This window comes from Melozone crissalis, unplaced genomic scaffold, assembly GCF_028551555.1.
Source record: "Melozone crissalis strain CALT ecotype California unplaced genomic scaffold, PUWL_Pcris_2 ptg000046l_1, whole genome shotgun sequence".
Lineage (NCBI taxonomy): Eukaryota > Metazoa > Chordata > Aves > Passeriformes > Passerellidae > Melozone > Melozone crissalis.
Window position 1 is genome coordinate 14,767,094 of NW_026535824.1, and position 23,929 is coordinate 14,791,022.

At 50.0% G+C, this 23,929-nt stretch overlaps 1 pseudogene; it reads right to left on the minus strand.

Moving 5' to 3' along the window:
• Positions 1–23,929, minus strand: part of LOC128943500 (zinc finger protein 850-like) — a 443,444-nt pseudogene that overhangs the window by 403,750 nt on the left and 15,765 nt on the right.

The window sequence follows — 23,929 nt, forward strand, 5'->3', positions numbered from 1 at the left end:
TCCAAGCGCCCAGCTGCAGCATCCAGCTAGCCAAAAGTGTCTCTGGGGTAAAATTCCACAGTTGCCACTATTTGGTCAAGCAGCAAAGGCCAGACAAGCTCACATACGTCCCGTCCGGCTATATTGATAATTATTTCAGTGGTAAATATAGTTTTAGGTTATTACGTTATGTAAAATAGAAACTATGCGATGTAGGATGCTTTTTTAACTAGCTCAAGAAAGGGATGGGGTAATCAAGAAATTCTTTGCCCAGAGATAACAGCAACAGGACATCTAAAGCCACAAGAGAAGAATTCTTGTGTCTTTATTGGAAAAGACCAACTTTCTTCCACCTCCTTCCCGACTCGGAGGAGCCAACAGGATTAACAAGTAGAACTTGACAATAACCCGAGAACACCCTTTGTTTGAAAAGAGTTTATGCATCATGTATGAGATATATGAATATGCAAAAGACTATTGCCTTTAAGGGCTAATCCTTTGTTACCCTGTGTGCTTTTGGGGCATAATTGCCCAGGAGGCACCAGGACTGTCCGTATGTCTTTGTTTATATTGTCCTTTACTGTTCTAACTCTGATTGTCCAAATTCTTATTGCTCTAACTTTTATTACTATCTTAATAACAATTTTATTGCTATTAAACTGTTAAAATTTAAAAGGAAGGGATTACTGTTTTTCGCAGTGTGCTTTGAAAGTCGGGAAGACCCTTCGTTCATCATCTCCAGAGCACACTGTCTGTGGCCAGCACATTGGCCCATTTTGGTACATCTGTGACACTTCTAGTTGAGGCAGAAAGGGCAATGGCATTTGAAGGCAAAAACAAAGGAAGAATGAGGCAGCCCAAACATCTTGTGCAGATGCAGACCTTCAGCTGTGACTGGAGAGGATTTGGGTTCCTGCCGCTTGGATTTGTATCCCTAAATGCAATAATCTCTTTGGCTGGAGGAAAGCCTTGCTCAAGTGAGAAAGCAGAAAGATCAGAGAGGGTGCTCGGGAAGGTCTCCTGTGGTGCAGAGCTGTCAGCGCCTGTGAGGTGAGAGCGGGCCCGGCCTTGCCCGGGCTGGAGCCCCAGCAGAGCCCCGGCAGAGGCCGGAGCAGCCTGAGCCCCAGCAGAGGCAGGCTGGAAGGAGGCCCTTGGAGCTGCAAGAGGCAGCAGCCGGGCCCTGGGTGCCTCTTGCTGGGAGCGGGTGAATCCTCCGCTCTCAGAGCCCAGGTGGCAGCTGGCTGCTGCTGAGGGGAAGCGCATCCGTGCTGGGCACAGCCCGGCCTGGAGGCATTGGCCGTCTGGAGTGTGCCCAGGAGCAGGGAAAGGCCAAGGGCAGCCGCGGGCCGCTGGGTTGGCTGAGGATTCCTCCTCTTCTGCCGGCTCCCCTGCAACCCCTGGCAAAGGCCAGCAGTGTGTGCAGCACTCTGGGCACCGGGGCAGGGAGCCGGGCTGCTCGGCAGGCTGGAGCACAGGGCAGCTCCTTCAGGTCGGCACTTGTGCCAGGGGAAGCGAGGCCAGCGTGAGGCAGGGACAGCTTGGCAGGGCACATCTGCAGGAGCCAGCGCCTCACGCAGCTCTGAGAGGAAGCACCTGCAATCCTGCAGTTCTGCACTGAGCCTGAGCAAAGGTGTGAGATGCAGAATGTTTGGCAGAAATAATCAGGCCCACCAGGCCAACCTGCTTTGTCCTCTCTGGTGCACAGCAAACGCTGTGCAATGCAGCTCTGAGCTGCTGGGAAAGAGGCAGTCAGGGATGTGCCTGAGGTGAGTCAAGGGGTTAGCTGAAAATGTAATTAGGATAATTGAAAAGTGCAGATGAGTGGAGGGGCCAGCTGGGAATAGAATTGGGATAGTAGAAGATTGCATGTTTTAGTTAAGATCTTCAAATGAGGTAAGAAGCTAAGTTAGTAATACAGAAATCATGTACCTTAGTTAAAGAGTACCAAATATATTAGGAACATAAAGCTAGGAGTGACAGGGATAGAGGAAGCAATTGTGAAGAAGCAGAAACCATAGAAATACCTTGCCTTAAGAATAATTGAACAGTTAGGAGACGCTTGGACCATGAGCAGCAGGTCAAAAGGTCTTGCCAACAGGCCATAGGAGAAGAGCTCACCATGAGGAAGATGGCTTTCTTCCTCCCATACAACCACTCCCTCATTTCAAAATCCCACCGAACCAGTTAAGGGAGTACAATTGCACAGCTGTAATAGATATTCAGCTGATAAAAATGAGAAGCAGGCAGGTAATAATTATGTATTATGGGTCCTTAGAAACCTAATGTAAAACCTTTTCTGTAGAAATAGAGAGCAGGAGTCTGCAACTCCTTGCACACATCTTTGGAAACTAGTTCACATGTGACCAGGGGTGCAATAAATACCCTTCTTTTCTACTGTAATTAGTTGAAGAGCCATCTGTCCGTGCTTCAAGGGTTATGTTGGAGTAGTGAACTGATTTGCAAGGGAGCAGAAGAGTTTCAGCAGGCAATTTTTGGAAGAGATGGAAGCCTCTTGTGACTGAAGGGAAAGCCATTTGGAATGGAGAAATGATTCCAAAGTCCATACAATTGTATCTTTGTGTCTGAATTTAAATCAGAATTATTATAGATAGCTTCATGCAATTTGTCTACAAATTTATCAGTCTCCATTCTTTCTTTGACGAATTTCTGTAAAAGACTTAGTGTGTAACCCATCTGGAAGTGCAAGAAGAGCATTATATGCTAGTTGTTGGCTCATCTGTAAGACTTGATCAATGCTCTTAGCCTGGGCAGTGGCAGTAGCCCAGGGCCCCTTGCCAAGTTACTGTTGTGCTGTTAAACCAAACAGAGGATCACCCTGCACTCTAAGTCTTGCTGCTTCTTGAGCACACTTTTCCTCCCAGCTTTTATGACACATCACCTGCTGATGGGGTGGCATTATTCATCTTATTAGGGTATGCACATCAGCTGGAATGAATGTGTTAGATGGAAAAATATACTGCAGAAGTGACTGTGCAAGTTGGGATTTTCAACTAAATTGTGAAAATGCCACTCTCAACTTTTTGAAAATCTTCCAATCGAAAGGTTTTCAAACTCTACTTGCAGCATTAGCTACTACAGGAAAAGCTTCTACATCATTGGAGAGAAAAGTCCCTTCTACAATAACTTCTGCAATAACTTTTTTCTACTTTCGTTTCTCTTTTGTGGAGATAAAGCTTGGCCTGCAATTCATCAAAAAGCATTAGGAGGACTGTGCTATTTTGGGAAATTGACACTGTTTGCCCCTGGCATTCAACAGATGCTTGACACCAGGCACAAATTCCAACATCCAAAATGTAGGTGCATTTTTAGGCTCAGACTGCAAGGATAATGTAGAATTGTGGAATTGGCCTTCGGTTTAATTGGCATCACTTTTTACACCAGTTTTAGCTTCATCAAAGGCCCTTACATAATTCAAACGATTGGCTTGTTGGACAGGAAAACAAATTAACATTACATCTGCAATACTGAATGAGCTCACCACTGATGTAGGCAGCATACGCCATGCTGTGTTACAGGATAGGGCTGCCATAGATTTATTGTTGCTAGCACAAGGAGATGGGTGTGAAGATTTTGAAGGGATGTGTTGCTTGAATCTCTCTGACCGCTCTGAATCTATTCACAAGAAACTGTCATTCCTTAAGGAAAATATGAAAAAGCTGACAGTTGTTTAGAATTCTTTTGATGAGTGGCTAAAATCCTGGTGAATAACAGACTGGCTCAAGGACTTAGTACGCTTTGGTATTAGGAATTCTTGGCCATGTAATTAAAAAATAATTCTACGTATTATTGGCTTTGTATTCTTTTTTCAATTCTGCTTATTGTGCCTTGCTTGCTATGCTGTGTGCAGAAAGTAATTGACCATGCTTTTAAAACAGTCTGGCTTGTGCAAAAACAAAACCAGGGACTGTTGAGAGATTTTTGCAGATTGAGGAGGTTTTGTTAGACAATAGACATATTCATCCGATGTCCAATCCAGCCTGCTTGTACTAATGGACAATGGTCACGTACACAAGGAATGAATTATGGACATATTCAGAAATGGGGTCGGTATATCCTTGAAAGAGATACAAGAAGAAGAATCATCAGGACTCAGCAAGTTTGTCAGCAAGCTTGGGAAAGTCATGGGTGGGCCAGACGACCCCAGCAAAATGCGTGAAAAATCAGGTGATCCAATCAGCATTCTGATATAAGACGTGTGAAGAGCCAGGATTAACCAACCATGTCTTAGCTAGAGGCACGTAGACAGTAAAGATTTATTATAAACAGAATCTTTTTAGGGACAATAGATTTGGCTTCACTGGATCATGTAAGTCATGGTGTGTTGTCCCTGAACCTCCGTGCCCTGCAAAAGCTTTGCTCTTCAGAGCCAGTTTTGAATGAACAGAACATAATATCCAGCATAAACCAAACAACGACTGAGGATACAAGCATCATAATGTCACCCTAGGACACACATAAACTCCTGGGTCTCGTGGCACTTTTCCTGAGCAGAACAGGCCAGGGCTTGGCTGGAGCCCAATCCTCAGCTTGGAGGGTTTCCCCTAAAACATCCTACAAGCCTCTATTCATGTCAGTTGGGAAAATTTATTTAAATGATACCTTTCTTGCAGGTAACTACACAAGATTATGTGAAAGTCTCCAAAGCAGCTGGTTTGGTGTTAAACTGCTGGCAGAAGCATCTGGGTCATCTATTTTTAGCCAACGAAAACTGATGGTGTCAGTCACATAATGCCCAGGGTTTGTCCTGTAAGCTAGCTCTGGCTGAGGGCTGCTACTCAGGCCTGAGCACATCAGCAGCTGAAGTGACCACGACTGGGAATGGCAAAAACACCCGCTGGGACTGGCCCAGAGGCCCTGGGACTCCCTGGCATGGATCACCTCAGGAGACAGGATTTCAGGGAGCCCAAAGGACTTTTGGGAGAGCTGCTGCGGAGACAGAGGGAATGGCACAGCTGAATCCCTTGCCTGGGCACCCTTCTGCTGTGGGGCTGCTGAGGGAGGAGGAACAGCAGGTACCCATGGCCACCCCAAACCAGGGCCCCGTGGGCAACACGGCCCTGACCAGGGCTGCGGGACCCCATCCCTGGGATGAGTCAGGAGCTGCAGAGCTGGGAGTGCTCAGCTAGAGCCGCTGAGCCTTCAGCAGCCCCACACGGCCAGAGCGTGAGCCCAGTGGGGAGTGGGCACTGACAGGGACTGTGGGGCCTGAACCAAGGCCCAGCCCCACTGAGAGCAGCTGTGCTGGACATGCTGCAGCTCCAAGAACAGCTGGAGTACCAGGCAGCCAATGGGTGCCACCACGGACGTTCCTTTCTTTATCCTCAGAAAGGCCACTGGGAAGCTGGGGAAGTGTCAATGAAAGGAGTAGGGATGGTGGGAGCTGTGGAACAGCACTGACAGGAGAAACCCAAACTCTCCTGAGAAGGGAGGGCAGAAATCCCTGGTATCCAGCATCCTGCCAGAGAAACCCATTCCCAGAATTACCAACACAAAACCATCCTCCAATTCTCTGGATTGTGCTGCTCCTCACCCACTGACACCTCCCCACCAGAGTGAAGCTCTGAAGTGGGATTGATGGAGGAAAGCTGAGCCCTGAGCCCTGCCAGGGTCAGTGCCAGGAGCATCCCCTGGCGCTGTTTGACAGCGCCTCTGCAAGAACCGGGGATGCAAACAGGACAAACCTGAGCCTCTCCCACCATCAGATACCTCAGAGCTTACACAGCAACACGGCCGTGGCTCTCCCAAACTGGATTTAGGAATGGCACACCTACTGCAGCCATTGGATCCAGATGTGCCCAGATTCATTTGGGACTCCTGCTTTTGGTGTCTCTGCCTCCTCTCCCTGCCCCAAGGAGGCTCCTCTCTCCCCTCTCTCTGCCCTGACAAGACAGTCACACAAATAAAGACGTGGGATTGCCGGGTGCTGAGGGCTTGTAGAAGGAGCCTTCTCCAGGTCTGGCCTGTTTCCAAAACCCACACAGTGTTCTGCAGCAAGGAAACTCCTTGTTCACCCTCTCCAAGGGTGTCAAACTCAGCAAGAGATTCCTGACACCCTGTCCAGCTGGGAGAGCTCCTGTGTCTCCATATCAGGAGGCAAAATCGAACACTGGAACCATGGGGGGATTGAGTTTGTGGCATGGGGACATCTGCATTTATTTCCCAGTGACAAACAAAAATGTGGAATGGTGCCAGAGCTTGTTCTGATCTACATCAACCTTTGATAAACATCCCTCGTCCTGACAGCGACTCCTCTGCAGCTGCTCTGGGAGACCTGGGTTGAGTGCAAAAAGAGGAGATTGCAGTGGTGCTGAGGTGCTTGAGGGGGCCCATTTCAATGCTCTGCTGAAGTCCAAGGACATTGTATTTCCCCAGGGAGCAATGTCCCTTTCTGGCACTCACTGCCCGTGAGGGACATTGTTCAGTTGCTGCCCTTGGGTGGGTTCCAGCCACAGGGAGAGGAAGGAGGAGATGATCCCACCCATGGCTGCTGCTGGGTCCAGATAATTGGTGAGATAAAGCTGAGCCAGAACCTCAGCATCTCTCCCAAAATCACAGAATCACAGAATGGCTTGGCTTGAAAGAGACCTTAAAGTTCATCTCATTCCACCCCCTTCCATGGGCAGGGACACCTTCCATTATCCCAAGCTGCTCCAAGCTCTGTCCAGCCTGGCCTTGGACACTGCCAGGGATCCAGGGGCAGCCACAGCTTCTCTGGGCAGCTTCTCTGATCTCTGTCCAGGTGAGCAGGGACAGGACCCAAGGGAACGGCTGGAGCTGGGCCAGGGCAGGGCTGGGCTGGGGATCAGCAAAAGCTTCTTCCCCCAGAGGGGGCTTGGGAACTGTCCAGGCTCCCCAGGGAATGGGCATAGACCCGAGGCTGCCAGAGCTCCAGAGGCCTTTGGACACCGCTCCCAGGGTGCTCAGGCTGCGATTGTTGGGGGGTCTGTGCAGGGCCAGGGGCTGGACTGGCTGATCCCAATGGGCCCCTGCTCGCCAAGCCCCTTGTGCAATTCTCACCCTTTGGCTCAGCCTTTGTGCCTCCTCGAGGTGCTGGCAGAGCTGGGTGGGACAGGGCAGGAGCGAGGCAGCCCCAGCGTTGCCCTGTGTGTGACACCCCAGTGGTGACAGCCCCAGCATTGCCCTGTGTGTGACACCCCAGCAGTGACAGCCCCAGCATTGCCCTGTGTGTGACACCCCAGCGGTGACAGCCCCAGTGTTGCCCTGTGTGTAACACCCCAGTGGTGACAGCCCCGGTGTTGCCCTGTGTGTAACACCCCAGTGGTGACAGCCCCAGCGTTCCTGTGTGTGACACCCCAGCGGTGACAGCCCCAGTGTTCCCTCCCTGCAGTCGCTCCAAGGGAAGCATCCAGAGCCGCGTCCAGTCCATGGAACTGAGCGGCCACTGCCCACCCCGGCCTGGGCTGATGTGGATTCCTCTGCACACACCTCGGGGAAGGTCCCCATGGCCACTGCACAGTGCCACAGACAAGTGTCAGACACAGTCACAGAACTCTGCTCAAAGCTGACAGGGTGTTGGAGATGAAGGGAGAATCGACCATAGTTATGCATCGAAACTCAACTTTATTGATCAATCAATCACCTTAAATAACAATACTAACGAACTTCATGAATATTCTGTAATCCAACTCCATGATAGGCCAACAGAGAAAACTGTAACCACACCTTTTGTTTTAGAATACCTACAATTGTTTATCTTAAGCAGAAACCAAAACAGAAACCCGAAACTACAACAGAAACTAGTGTTCCCAAAACCTCTGCATCTGTTCCCAGGATAACAGGCCTTCCCAAGGACGGTGTTCTGCTTGCCATGGGAAGACAAGCTGAGAACTCCATTGTTTATAGAATGATGCCTGAGAGAGTCTAATTGTTTACACAAATCAGAAGGCTGAGAGCTGTTAGAAACTGCTTTTACTTTTACCTCTTACTTTTCTCTCAATTGTATGTTTCATGGCCTTTTTCTTTAAGCCATTCTTGAACTAACCTCTCCACATCTCCCCTGTTTTTTTCTTCGAGAGAAAAGAGGTTAGTTTGCCAGGTCTTCTCAATAGTTCTACTGATCATATTTTGGATACAGCTGCAGAAGCAAGGCAAGATAAATAAAAGCAATAGAAGTACACCTAATATCCCTATAGCATATATTACAAGATTTCTTAACCATGGTCCCAATCCTAAACTCTTAAGCCATTCATCAATTCCCAATCCTTCTTCTTCCTTAAGGCTGTTAAGCCCTAGTCGTAGCTCTTTTAACTTAGCATGAATAGATACAGAATGATCAGATAAGTTCATGCAACACATCCCTTCAAACTCTTCACAACCATGGCCTTGTGCTAGCAGTAAAAAATCTATAGCAGCTCTATTTTGTAAAACAGCGTGATTAACACTTTGTACATCTGCAGTTAGCATATCTAATATCTGTGATGTCTTATTTAATTCACCCTTAGTCCAACACCCTATTTGTTTTGCTAAAGTCATTGCTTTGCTTGCAGCACCCCATGGTAGGAGAGCTGAAACCATCACTTGTTTACATTTACTCCAGAACAACGGATCTCCTATTTGACTACAGTCTAAGTTATGTAAGCTGTGCCTTTCCCTGCTTGTCTTATGACTTAGCTGCATTAGCACAGATATGTTAGGGTGGAATAATGATAACTTGCCTAAATAACAAGATCTAACCTTTTTTTTAAAAAAGTGTTCTGGAAGATATAAACTTAGAAAGCAGCAATAAATTAATGCTCTAAGAACTTTAGAATATATGAAAGTAATTTACAGAATTAGCTGCTTTGAGGAAATTATGCCTAAAATAAATATACTAAACAGAATTATTAAAATAAAGTTAATTTCAGTTACTCATTCATCCTCTGTGAAGCCTAACAAGACTAATTATAGCAGACTTATTTGCAAAACATGTAAAATCACTTAAATCTAATTCAAATTTATCTATAACAAAATTTACCTGACTTTAAATTCTACACACCTCAACCCAATATAATCCAAACAGAATCTAGCTTTACCCAGACTTAATAACACTCAAACTAAACAGAAACCAATTTCAACAGAACTTAACTGGCTTCAAATCCCACACAACTCAAATCTATATATAATTTAAGCTTTAGCAGACCTCGAACTTGACCAAAAATAAACTTAACAATTTTAACTTTAATAATATTTAACTTTTAACGGCACTTAATTCAAACTTAACAGAATCTATCACTTACTTAACAGGAGATAATTAACAAAACTAAACCTTAACAGTATTTAACATTTAATGGCACTTGATAGATAACTTAACTCAAACTACTTAATAACAGATAAAACTTACTATAGAAATAATATATAGCATTTACTATAACTTACTTACAGGCCTGATTCTAAAATATTAAGCTAAAATAACTTTTCTTCACATATTTGCTATAGCATTTTTATACTTAAATACACTTAAACAGAAGTTTATTCAAGGTATACCTGTGAAAAAATTCTTTTGAATTCAGTGCTTGCTTTTACCTCTATCACATTTAAACAAAGCTTAAAGAATACAAAAACACAGTCATTACATCTCATACAATCATTCTAACACATCTTAACATCTTCAACGTTTTCAAAACACAGCCCCAGAGTCTGACGTTTCATCAACCCAGCCATCCAGACTTCTGATGTTCAAAGTCTCTGGTAATACAGGTGTTTCCAAGACAGCATAACTAATGCCGAGTCAAACCGGCCGAAATCTGACTCTTGCATCCATTTACGCTGATTTCTGTTTTACAGTCTGTGCTGGGCTTTTGTTTCACAGCGTGTGCTAGGGAGAACAAAAGATCTTCCCAACTTAGGTGAAGAACATCCTGACAGCAATAGTCCTTGGTGTTGTTTGTTTAGTTTCGCTGGTCTTTCAATTGCAATAGGAATCTTTTCTTTTGCTGACAAAAGTTCACAATTATTACGACTGTTAAGTCTTAAACTGTAGCTTTTGTCGGCTGCAGGGCGGAGGGAGAAACGCTCCCGCTTGAAAAAGTGCTCCGGTCCTGCGGCGCTCGTGTCGGAGCGGGCGAAAACTCCCCCCCCGCGCTGGGCTCTTTGTTTACTCACTGTTTGCCGGCTGACTGCTGCAGGCACCGCTGCACGCGTGGCTCCCCCCGCGGTGGCGCGGCTCCTTCGCTCCCCCCGCGGCGCTCTGCTCCCGCGGCGCCGGCTTCTTCGGTCGCTCCCCCCGCGGCGCGCTTCGGTCGCTCCCGGCGCGGCTCCCGCGGCGGCGGCTTTGATCCCGAGTCGGCGCGGCTCCTTCCGCGCGGTGGCTCCGCTCTCCCCGCCGCTGCCTCCCGTTGGCCATAGAGGCGCGCCCGTGCCGAGTTCACACATTTCCGTTAATCCGTAAACCATATGGAAAATCCCTTTACCGTAACTATAAGTCCAAAGTCCTGTTGAATCCTTCTGCTAATTCATCTCTGCTTTGCGCTGCGGGTTACTCCCTTCGCGGCCGTTCAGCTTCGCCCGCGGTGGCTCCCTGTGGTGTCGGGTTAGGGGCAGGAAAGAGCACCGATGATGCAGCGATGGCTTCTGAAGGTGCTTGGCATTCCCGGCGCAAGTGGTCCTCTTTATTTGATGCTGTAAGTGCAGCCGATGTTTGAAGGGGTGCAAGAGCGGCTAATACCTGATTCTGAGCGGATTTTGCCTGTTCTTGTAAACCTATTCCTAACTGTTTTATGGCATCTACTACAAGAGCCTGTTGTTCAGTTGGTATAAGTGCCATTCTTTCTAATGCCTCCTCTATAGTCCAATTTGCACCTAAGGTATTAAGTACATTTCTAGTGGCCGAATTGCAGTTTTGAATTGAACACTGTTTGAGAAGAGCCCCGCGCATAAATTCTGCGACACCTGCTCTCTCAATCGCGGCAGCAACTCTATCTATGAAAGCACCAAATGATTCGTCTCTACCTTGCTTAATTCCCATATATACAGGTATGCCTCCTGGTTCCTTTACTCTATCTATTGCGAGTCTGACTAACCTCATTGCTTCCCGGCACTTCTCTTGGCCAATTAAAGCTTGTGCCTCAGTTCGAAGAAAAGGTCCCAGACCCATAAGTTCATTTACAGTGACACCATGCAAAGGGTCACCTGGCTGTCTTTGAACAGCTACGCACTCATTTACAAGTCCTTGCCAGTGGGCATTAAATAACAATTGTTGATGTTGGGTAAAAATTAATTTTACTATACCACGGCAATCATTAACAAGGAGAATGCTAGTGTCAAAAATATAGTCTAGCATTTGCCTAGCTGGCTCACTCTTAAAACCGAACTGGCTGACAGTTGCTCGTAACTGAGATAACATTTTCCAGTCCAGAGCACTGATCGTCGCCTGAAGGCCCCCCCCCGCCTGGGGGGTAAAGACAACTGGACAAGCCAGCTCGTTAGCCATGCTCATTAGCTCCCGGTCTCCCTTGTCCATGGCATCTTTGGCCAAGGCTGCCCATGCATCTCTTCTATCCCGAGCAATCGTCACCGCCAAGTCGTTTTCCGACCCAGGGACCGACTGATTGCTTTTTGGGAACGGAGTATACGTTTGTGGCCCCGGCTGCTGTGAGATAGCAGATACGGGAGAGTCAGAGGCGCTCTGTGTAGCTTGCGGCAAAGCAGACAACAAGGCACCCCGCGGAGCTTGGCTCGTTAGGGGAGGCTGAATTGTTAAAGGAGGCGGCGAAACAGATAATACAGCGCTCTGCAAAGCGTGACTCACAGGAGCCTGGCCCGAAACCTGGCTCGCAGCTTGGCTCGCAGAAGGAGGCGGCGAGGCTGTTAATAAAACCGTCCTCGATGCAGGGCCAAGAGGAGTGCGGGAGTCCTTATCAAACTCCCTATCTCGATCGTATTCTGCATTACGATCATGAGCGGCAGTAGCCTGGCGCGCAGCCCTTTTTTCAGCTTGAAATTGTAAGAGCTCAGTGTTAATGACCCGCCATAATTTACCCAACCTCCTGGCAGTTTTATCATCATCCAAAGTAGCCTGCCACAATAAATCACCAAATTTACCCCACTCAGATAATTCATGGATAGTATGAGGATTAACAAAGATTCCCCTCTCTACACCGTATGCTAAGAGCCCTGGTAACTCCTTCTGTAAATCAATTCCCTTAATCTGCCTCTTTTGCAGAAAAGTTATAAAAAGATCATATGCGGCTTGTCGGTCCATCTCTAAATAAAATTGAGCGCTCTTTGCAGCACCTCCCGACCTCGGCCACACGTACCAAGCTAGGACCCGTCTTTACGGTCGCCTAGGGCCGGCACGAATCGACAGACTCCGTCCGCTCCGTCGGCAGACTCCGTCCGTTTTTTTATCGTGCTTATTGCCGTTCCGCTGCTGCACCTCGGAACCTGGACACCTTCCTCACCTCCCGTGGTATTCCGTTATCCCCAAGAGCGCTCCTCGTAATTCGACACGTCCGAATTCGACTATCACGTCCGGGGTCGACCATTTGTTGGAGATGAAGGGAGAATCGACCATAGTTATGCATCGAAACTCAACTTTATTGATCAATCAATCACCTTAAATAACAATACTAACGAACTTCATGAATATTCTGTAATCCAACTCCATGATAGGCCAACAGAGAAAACTGTAACCACACCTTTTGTTTTAGAATACCTACAATTGTTTATCTTAAGCAGAAACCAAAACAGAAACCCGAAACTACAACAGAAACTAGTGTTCCCAAAACCTCTGCATCTGTTCCCAGGATAACAGGCCTTCCCAAGGACGGTGTTCTGCTTGCCATGGGAAGACAAGCTGAGAACTCCATTGTTTATAGAATGATGCCTGAGAGAGTCTAATTGTTTACACAAATCAGAAGGCTGAGAGCTGTTAGAAACTGCTTTTACTTTTACCTCTTACTTTTCTCTCAATTGTATGTTTCATGGCCTTTTTCTTTAAGCCATTCTTGAACTAACCTCTCCACAACAGGGGGAGTTCATTAAAAAAGAAACCAAAAAAACAAAGAAAACTAATAAAAAACCAAACTAAACCATACCAAAAAAACCCCAAAACCATCACCTAAACAAGAAAAAAATACCAAGAACAAAAAAGCAACCGAGAAAAAATCCCAAAATCCAAAAAGCAAACAAACAAATCAAAACAAAGAACAAAAAACCAATCCAAACAAACAAAAAAAAACCAAAAAAAACAAGAACAAGAGAACTCCCCCCAGCAGAGCTGTTCCATCCTTCACTTGTCACACCTGTACCCACACAAGACCACAGGCTGCAAAAAATGGGGGTTCATTGGGCACATTTGCAGGAGAAGCAGGTTTAGGACAGGCTCTGAGCAGAACTGTTCTCAGCTGAGCCAAAAAGGCCCCTTTGGCATCTGCAGGGCCGTTGGAAATGCAGAGCCCCAGCCCACAGGGCAGAAAAGGGCTCTGAGTTCCCCTCCCCTGACACTAAACCCTGTTCCCAGGCTGCTTCAAACTCAGGATTCTGCTGGGGGGCTATGCAGAGCTGAGAGTGGGCTCTGGCTTCTCCGTGTTGCGTGTCCTAAAGCTGTCTGGGAGAAGGAATGTTGGGTCAGCTCCGCTGGCGCAATCCCTCCTGGCACAGGGCACAACCCCAGGAAGGGCTTTGCATGCCGAGGCTTTGCTGCAGGCAAGGAAAGGTCCTGGCTCAGGGTCACCTTTGCTGCTCAGCCAGAGCCCCGAGTGCCCCAGCAGAGAATGGCAGCAGTGCCACGGGCAACCATCACCATTGCATGGACACCATCACCAGGGCCCTGTTGCTATGGTCAGTTTCCAGGGCAACCATCCCCACCTCCCTGTTGCTATGGTCAGCTTCAATGGTAACAATCCCAGCCCCCTGTTGCTATGGTCAGTTTCTATGGCAGCTCCATGGAGACCTCATGCCAGGGGTGGTTGCCATGGACACCAGCTCAGGCCTGCAGCCACAGCCCGTTGCCATGGCAACCATTGGCAGCCCCATCCCCAGGCTCATGGGATCCCAGAACCACAGAATTGGCTGAGCTGGGAGGGACCCATCAGGATCCTCCAGTCCTGCTGCTGGCCCTGCACAGGACACCCCAACAATGCCAGCCTGGGCCTGGCAGCGCTGTCCAAATGCTGCTGCAGCTCAGAGAGCCCTGGAGCTGGGACCCTTCCCTGGGGAGCCTGGGCAGGGCCCCAGCACCCTCTGGGCAAAAACCTTTTCCTGACATCCAACCTGAGCCTGCCCCGACTCAGCTGCAGCCGTTCCCTCCACTCCTGTCCCTGGGCACCCGAGGGAAGAGGTTCCCACAGGCCCAGCCAGGGACCCGCTCCCAGGGCTGTAGCCATGGCTCCCAGGGCTGTTGCCATGGCCACCAGGGCTGGGACCAGCTGGGATGCTCAGTTTCCATGGGCCGGGGTTCAGGAATGGGATTCCCCAATTTCCTGCTCCTGCTAAAACCTCGCTGCCCTCGCTGCCCTCCCGCCTCCCCTGGAAAGCACAAAAGGCAAAGGTCCCAGGCTGGGATAAGAACAATTTATTGGGAACAGAAACGAGGTAAGGAACAAAGAGAACAGAAGCAATATTGATAACAGAAGGGATAAATGAAACTGTTTACAGGGAAACCTAAAACACGACTCGCTGGGTCTTCCTGGCCACAATTTCCCCGGTCTGGAAAGGACACCCTTCTTCTCAGGGGGAGAGAGAGTCCCTTTTCTGCACCTGGAAATGTTCTGAGGTGGGAGTGAATGTAATGACACAGCCATGGCAAGACCCTCATGTTTTTCAATGCCACATCATGATACTGGTAGAGGCAGGAAACGGGACAGGTGTCTTCCCAGCATGGATCATGGGGAACATGGATCACCAGGGATCTTCCCAATGTGGGTTCTCCCATGGGGGATGAAGCTGGAGTGGTACATAAAGCTGTTCCTGCATTTATGGCATTTGCAGGGCTTCCCTTACTGGTGGCTCCATTGGTGTCTGGCCAAGTTAGAGCTGGTGATGAAGCTCTTCCCACACTGGGGACACTCGTAGGGCCTCTCCCCTGTGTGGATGCGCCGGTGGATGATGAGGGTGAAGTTGTGCTTGAAGCCCTTCCCGCACTCAGGGCAGTGGAAGGGCCTCTCATCTGTGTGAATCCGCTGGTGGCGGAGGAGATGTGAGCTGGTCTGAAACCTCTTCCCACATGTGGTGCACTGGTAGGGCCTCTCCCCAGTGTGGATTCGTAAGTGGGTCACAAGGTTGGATCTGTAGCTGAAGCCCTTCCCACATTCCCCACACTCATAGGGCCATTCCCCAGTGTGGATCATCTGGTGGCTGATCAGGTGGTTGCTCTGCCTGAAGCTCTTCCCACACTGCAAGCACTTGTGGGGCTTCTCCCCATCATGAAGCTGCTCATGGACCACCAGCTCTGAGCTCTGGCTGAAGCTCTGTCCACCTTCCTGGCTCAGGGTGGCTCTTTCTTCTTCAGAGCACCCTGGGCTGGGTTTGGAGCCCCTCCTCATGGGGGATGTCTGAGGTTTTTCTTCCCTGTTGGATTCCTGTGTGTTAGAATCACTCAAAACAGCCTCTTTCACGAGGTTCTGCCATGTAGATTTTTCCTCCCTAGTCTCCATCCTCAGTTCCTTCCCTGGGGAAGGAAGGACAAGGACAGGATGGGATTTGGCTCCGTGCCAGAGGGAAGGGGAAGGAGATCCCCCCAGTGCATCCCCGGCAGGATGGCGTTGGCAGCAGGGTTGTTCTGCAGCTGGGGGCTGTGCTGGGCGGGGAGATAGAGCAGGAGAGAGGGGGAAATAGGAACTGACTTCCTCCTCACCTATCTGGGTGTCCCGGGGCTCCTTCCTCTTCCTCACAGCCTCCTTCTCCATCCAACCAAGGTTTGGGAATGGGAAATCCTGTTCTGGGAAGAAAACAAAGGGTGCGCACATTTTCTTTTGTACTGGTTTGAAGGCAAACCTAGGGAGGGTCTAAACCAGAATTACAATTTAAAAGAAAACTAAGATCAAGGCAATGATACAGAAACACTGCCTTAAACTGACAGAGTCAGGATATAACCTGACACCCTGTTGGTCAGGGTGGTGGCAGCAGTCCCAGTAAATGGTGGCTGCAGTCCTGTTGGAGTGATGAAGGTGATTCTGTCAAAGCAGTGATGCTGTAGAAGGGTCTGGTCTTCCTCTGGAGGTCCAGTGGTGGTTCTGGAGCTCTTGTCCTCTGGGAATCCAGTAGGCAAGCTGCTCCTGGTGTAGCAAAGTGTCAGCTTATATCCAGGTAGGAATGCTTGGATCCTCCCCCTGGGCGGAGCATCCCACAATGGGAGGATGGAATTTTATCAGTCCTGCAGTGACACTCAATGGCCCATTCACAGGAGATATCTCCCCTGGAGGGCGTTATCAGGGCTGAGTCATGGAAGAGATAAAGAACACTGCCCCATCTGTTTATAGCAGTTGATGAAGGTGGGGATTGAAAACATGCATTTGGTTACATCTTGCATGGCAACCTGAAACAGTGGGGTAATCCCTACTCAGGGGGTGAACACCACCCCCCTTACTCAAACTGGCTCAGGTGTAAAACCCCCACTCTGGGAAGGGCACACACACAGGGGACAATGTCACACTTACCCTGCCCCAGGGGAGGGCTCTTTTTCCTGTCATTCCCTTCCTGTCCCCCCTTTTCTATCCCATTTACGGTTCAATAAAATTCATTTTGGGTTTGGTCTCATTATCACCTTAATTGGGGCAGAGGAATCTCTCTAACACTTTTCTTAACCAGACTCACCAGATTGTGAAATTCTTTTGGCACAGTGAGTTTAGGCACTGTTCTCTGACCCCAAGTGCCTTTGGCAACAGCATGGTTCCCTCCTCTGAGGAGGTTGTGGTTCTCTCTGGAGGAACTCTTTGAAACTGGGCTGCAGCTTCCTCTGAGCGAGTTATGGGAGAACTGATGAGGCAAATCGCCTTTGTGGGCCCGGAGTGTAAAGAAAATATTTTGTTGTCCTTCTATTACAGCGACCTGATGAAGGTCTTCAGGGTAAGAGAAGTGGACGAGAATCTTGGTTCATGATCAGAAGGCTGGATTTATTGATATATGATATATAATACATTATAACTATACTAAAAGGAATAAAGAGAAAAGTTGCAGAGGCTTGCTAAGCTAAGAATAGAAAGAAAAGAATTAATAACAAAGTTCTGTGTCCAGCAGAACGCAAGGACCAACTCTCCCGTGAGTGGTCAGCAAATCCAAACACTCACAGAAGACCAATCACAGATGCTCCTGTTACATTCCACATCAGCAGATAATTATTGTTTGCATTTTTCTTCTGGGGCCCCAGCTTCCCAGAAAGAACAAATCCTAAAAGAGAGGATTTTATGAAAAATGTCTGTGACATCCTTCCTTGAGATGTTTTTTAAAATCACAGGAGGAAAGGGAGCAAATGATACCAGCGAGACTGACAAGGTTCATTCACCCCATGGTGAGGAACACAAGGCTGCTAAAAGTCCTACAAGAAGCTCAGCTCAAGTAGCTAAATTCCCAAATAACTCCTGAATTCCCAGGCTTGAGTGCTTTGTGAAATGTGAGAATCATTTTTCTCTTCATCCCTGTCACCTTTGTGACAGCTACAAAGAGTTTACTTTCCTTTTAATGGTATCTGTATTGGGCTGAATTTACACTTTTATCAGAATGTGCTAGCAGCTGAGCTGGAGCTGTGCAGGAACCAGTGGAACTTAGAATTGCCACAAAATTGCTTGTACTGTCAGTTTATTAATGTTTGCGATTTGTTTGTCATCGCATCTGACTTGTGGGAAAATCAAATATTCATCAAAGTGATTTATGCAGAGCCAAGTTTGATTTCTGCCAAATTATTTTGTCCAGTGCCCAGGGGATGCTCGAGGGGTCTCTGTGCCTCTCGCCCTGGGGGATGCTTGGCAGGGGTTTGGAGGGGTTGTCCCTGTCCCTGTCACCCCAGGCCATTCCTCCGGGGCTGTCCCTGTCCGTGTCACCCCAGGCCATTCCCCAGGGGGTCTCCATCATTCTCACCACAGGGAATGCCTGGGGGGTTTCCCTCCCTCTCACCCCTCTGCCAGGGGGTGCTTGGGGCAGTCTCTGTCCCTTTCAGCCCAGGGGATGCTCGGGGGTCTCTGTCCCCTCACCCTGGGGGATGCTCGGTGAGTCTCCATCCCTCTGGCCTCAGGCAATGCCTGTGCAGGGCTGGGGACCAGGGGCTCTGTGTCCCTCTCCCCGCTGAGGGTGCTCAGGGCTGGGGGAGCTCTCCGACCTTCTCACACCTGCGGAGGTCGGGGCAGTCTCTGTCCCTCTCAGCCTTGGTGTGACCCCACCCAAACATCATTGGGGTCAGAGGGACAGAGACACCCCCAAACCCCCAGAAGGGCTGAACCTGGGATTTGGTTTGGGGCTGAGGATTTAGGAAGGGGCTGGAATTGGGGATGGGGTTGGAGTTGGGGCTGAGGTTTGGATTAGTGCTGGGATTGGGGTTAAGGCTGGACATGGGATTGGCTCTATGGCTGGGGTTGGGATTGGGTCTGGGGCTAGACAAGTCTGGCACTGGGATGAGATTAAATACAGAACTGTGAGTGTGTCTAAACATGGAGTGAGACTGAGACCAGGATCAGGGTCAGGTTTGGGACTGAGCTCACCCAGGGCAGGACAGGGGGGATGTCACTGCAGGATGTCCCTGGCATCATCCCAGCCCTCCTCAGGCACCTCCAAACATGAGGAGCAGCTGGGTGCCCCAAGATCCAGGTGCTCCCACGCTGCCTTTCAATACCAGGGGAGCATTTCCTGAGGGCAGCCCTGACTGTGACCCTTGGGGCTCTGGGATCAGCCCTCACATCCCTGTGGGAGCAGCAGCAGACAGGATGAGAGATTCCCCCGCCCCGTTTTTCCTGTGGAAGGGTGAAGTCCAGCTGCCCTTTCCTTCTGGTGCCTCCTCCTCTCCTCAGCTGAGGATGTCAAACACCCCAGGAGCAGGAAAATCCCCATTCCCTCTTTCCTTGTGGCTGCAGCCTGGAACATCCACCCAGAATGAAGGACTTTCTGACAGCCCTGCTGAATGACACTGGCAAGAGGTTCGTGAGAAGGGGAAGAAATTGTATTTTGATAGTAAATAAAAGGTGCAAAATTATTCCTTTCTGTTATATTCCTTTTCAGTCAGTTTTGATCTGTTTTCAGAGTGCCACCTTCTCAGCTGACTGCGTTTGTGCCCTCCTTTCTCTCCTGCCTCTCTTTGTCTGCTCTGTTTCTCTCTCAGTGTCTCCCTTCACGCAGGGCAGCTCACACCAAAGACCGTGCCCGGATTTAATTCCCAATTCAGGAGCTACAACAACCATGGGGGAAGTTATGAAGGCTGGCAGTGAAATGCCACTGTAAGATCTTGCTCCACTTGGCTTTTGGCTCCTTTTTGACAGCTTTGCCCTCAAGGGCAGGAACATCTTTTCATAGCGGAGAACTGGAATTCCAGACCCTGGCAGTGTGTGCCGTGGATCCCAGAGGGGCATTCCCGAGGCTCCCAGGGTGCTGCTCCTGCCGTGCCTCCCAAGGAGCTTCTCTCCCAAGGGGAGAAGATCCAGCAGCTCTGTGGGCTCCCAGAGCACACAGCAAAGGTGGCTTTGATGGAAATTTTCCAGGGACTGGGGTGGGAAGGGACCCTGTCCATGGATTACGACCCCGCGAGGGAGAGACGCCTCTGCCCCAGTGAAGGAGCGAATGAGAGCGTGGGAACGCAACCGGCGATTATTGAACGTGGACTGAACGGAACAAGAAATGGGGACGAGAAAGGGAGAGAAAGAAATCCGGAAGAGGTCTCAGAGAACATAAAGAAATGGGAAAAGGTTCCCGCCTGGACTCCGCAGCTCCCAGGGACACCCGCCGGGCGTAGCGCCTTTGAGAATTCCAGCCAATCAGAGGACGAGAATTCCAGCCAATCAGAGGACGCGGTAAACAATTTTCAGCCAACCAGAGCTTTTCTCTTCGATGACTCACCGGTTGCCAGGCGGACCGACAGAGCCCGGCGGCCCCGGAGCGGAATTTGGGGCTCGGGCCGGGGGACGGATCCGCCCCGGGGGGGTCCCCGAGCCCCCTGCCCAGCCCTGGGGCCGATCGGGGGCTCCCCCACCCAGCAGCCGGTGCTGCGGGGCCGCGGGGCAGAGCGGTGGGAAAGGGGGGTCCGGGCTGGCAGCGGAGGAAATGCGGGAGGAAGAGGAGGGAGAGGAGGAGCGGGAGAGGGAGCGGGAGAATCGCGGCGCTCGCAGCGCCCGCACGCTGAGCCAGCAGCACCCCCTGCCCCGAGAGCATCGCCCCCAGCCCCGAGCCGCAGGTGAGGGCGGAGGCCGAGCTCGCCCCGGCTCCAGCCAGGGGTCTCCGGGAGGATTTTTTGGAGAGTGTTCGGAGCCGGCAGATCCCGGACTCGAGCCCCGGGTATCTCCGAGCTCCCCAAGAGGAGCTTTTTCGGGGGGAGAGGAGCTGCGATCGCCCCTCGGGAGGGTCCCGGGGGGTCCACGTGGGGATGGCCCGGTACCGACGGGGCGGGACATTGGTTTTGGGGATCCCCGTGAGAGCCGGGGCTGTGGAACGGGGGACCCCCGGGGCGGAGAGAGGGGAAGGGGCGATACCGGAGCTGGGGCACCCCCGGCAGCCCGGAGATGAGGCGGGGACGGGACCCCCTGACCCTGACAGGGGCGTGTCCTGGGGTGACTTCATGATGCTCGTACCCCCATCGGTCTGTTTAGCCCAGAAATGAGTTCTGCACCTTTAAGGCTGGTTCTGAGAGCGAAGGGGAGGAGGAAGAAGCCGCAGTTTGTTTTCAGAAACTGTACTCACTCCTCTACATTCCAGCTGCTGGATGGACAGAGAGCAGGACAGAGCTCTCCTTTGCTTTTAGTTAGTTTTTAGCTCGCTGAGGCAGAGAAGTTCCCTGGACTGTGGTTTTTCTTTTTCTTTGGAGCTGTTTAAAGCTGCTCTGGATTGAACACCCAGAACACCACCGGCAGCTCCTCCGTGAAGCCCACTGGGAAGGGCCTGGGCTGAGGCATTTCCAGCGCTGGATGGACTGATAAGAGACTGATAAGGCACTGATAAGACACTGAGTGCACAGAGCTACAACCCAAGGAGGGACTTTCAGAGTTTGCCATCTATTTTGGAGCAGCAGGAGTTTTCATTGCTTAATATTGTTCAATTTTTGTGCTGGTGAATGCTTTGCCTGTAGAATAAAGTTTTTTTCCACTTTTCTCCCCGGAAATATTTTCCCGGACTGGCTGAGGGTGGGGCTGCTGAATCGGCATTCTAGAGGAAACTCCTTTTGGAGGGTTTCAACCGATTTTGCCTTAAACTAGAACAGGGTGGTGGAAAGAAAGGGGAACCCCAAGTGGCTGGACTGAGGGGAGGCTGGAGAGGGGGACCTTGGGACCCCAGAACCTTCCAGAATCCAAAAGCAGGACCCTGGAGAGGGGGGATCCCCAGGACCGATGGAATCCCCAGCAGCCCTGAGATGGGGGAGCAACCATAACCCAAGAGGGATGAGACTGGAAATGGGAAACTCCTGGTGGCTTTTTTTTATTCACTCTTGATTTTTGGACATCAGGTGACTTCTAGAAATGGACATGGGTTGGAGGAGTCCGCAGCCCAAGGCATTCACACCTTGTTTTTCCCCAAACCAGGATTTTCCCCAAACCTTCCCACTGTGACATCCCCCCTGTCCCGCTCTGGGTGAGCTCAATCCCAAACCTGACCCTGATCCTGGTCTCAGTCTCACTCCATGTTTAGACACACTCACAGTTTTGTATTTATTCTCATCCCAGTCCCAAACTCATCTATCCCCAGACCCAATCCCTACCCCAGCCCTAAAGTTAATCACATGTCTAGCTTTAACCCCCATCTAAGCTCTAATCCAATCTCAGCCCCAACTCCAAGCCCAGCCCCAATTCCAGCCCCTTCCTAAATCCTCAGCCCCAAACCAAATCCCAGGTTCAGCCCTTCTGGGGCTTTGGGGGTGTCTCTGTCCCTCTGACCCCGATGATGTTTGGGTGGGGTCACAGCAGGGCTGAGAGGGACAGAGACCCCCCCGGCCTCCCCAGGGGTGAGAAGGTCGGAGAGCCCCCCCAGCCCCGAGCACCCTCAGCGGTGAGAGGGACACAGAGCCCCTGGTCCCCAGCCCTGCACAGGCATTGCCTGAGGCCAGAGGGATGGAGACCCCCCGAGCATCCCCTGGGCTGATAGGGACAGAGACCCCCCGAGCATCCCCTGGGCTGAAAGGGACAGAGACTGCCCCGAGCACCCCCTGGCACAGGGGTGAGAGGGAGGGAGACCCCCCAGGCATTTCCTGGGTGAAAATTATGGAGACCCCCTGGGGAATGGCCTGGGGTGACAGGGACAGGGAAACCCCCTGGGGAAGAGTCTGGGCTGACAGGGAGAGGAAACCCTCCCCCCCCCCGCCAAACCCCTCCCAAGCATCCCCCAGTGCGAGAGGCACAGACACCCCTTGAGCATCCTCTGGGCACTGGACAAAATAAACTTGGCAGAGATCAAATTTGACTCTGCAAAATCACTGTGAAGAATATATAGTCTTCCCACAAGTAACTTGTGATGAAAGTGCAAACAAATCCCAAACATGAATAAACTGACAATCCAAGCAGTGAAGTGGCAATTCCAATATTCATTGCTTCCTGCACAGCTCCAGCTAAGCTGCTGGCAGGTTTCAATAAAAGGAAAGTGGAAATTTGGCCCAATACAGATTATTAAAAGGAATGGAAAGCTGTGTGTAGCAGTAACAAAGGTGATAGGGATAAAGAGAAAAATGATTGTCACATTTGGTAAAGCCCCCAAGCCTGGGAATTCAGGACTTATTCGGAAATTTATCTACTTGAGCTGGGCTTCTTCTGGGACTTTTAGCTGCCTTGCATTCCTCACCATGGGGTGACTGAACCTTGTCAGTCTCACTGGTAAGATTTGCTCCGTTTCCTCCAGTGATTTTAACAACTTTATAAGGAAAGGCAGCAAATTATTTTCTTTACACTGGCCAGCCATAAAAGCCATTTTCCTCATCATTTCTCCCATAAAGAAAAAAAACTTTTATAAGCTCCATAAGCTCCGCAGGAGGAAGGAGAGACTGTGTCCAAGTTTCCAAGAGTTCTTCCAGAGAGAACCACAACCTCGTCAGTGGAGGGAGCCATGCTGTTGTCAAAGGCACTTGGGTTCAGAGAACAGCGCCTAAACACACTGTGCAAAAATAATGTCACAGTCTGGTTATGCAAATTGTTAGAGAGAATCCTCTGCCCCAATTAAGGTGCTAACGACACCAAATCCAAAATGGTTTTTATTGAACAGTAAATGTGAGGTAGAGAGATGGAAAGAAAGAGAAAAGATGAGTGACAAGGGACAGAGACCTCCCCTGGAGCAGGGCAAGTGTGACATTGTCCCCTGTGTGTGGGGGTTTTACAGCTGAGCCAGTTTGGGTAAGGGGGGTGGTGTTCACCCCCTGAGCAGGGATTACCCCACTGTTTCAGGTTGCAATACAAGATGTAACCAAATGCATGGTTTCAATCACCATCTCCATAAACTGTTAGAAACAGGTGGGGCAGTGTTCTTTATCTCTTCCATGACTCAGCCCTGATAACGCCCTCCAGGGGAGATATCTTGGGCTAATGGGCCATTGAGTGTCACTGCAGGACTGATAAAATTCCATTATCCCTTTGTGGGATGCTCCGCCCAGGGGGAGGATCCAAGCATTCCTGCCTGGATATAAGCTGAGCCTTGCTACAACCAGGAGCAGCTTGGCTGCTGGGTTCCCAGAGGACAAGAGCTCCCTAACCACCACTGGTCCTCCAGAGAAAGGCCAGACCCTTCTACAGCATCACTGCTTTGACAGAATCACGTTCACCTCTCCAACAGGACTGCAGCCACCATTTAATGGGACTTCAGCCACCACCCTTACATACAGGGT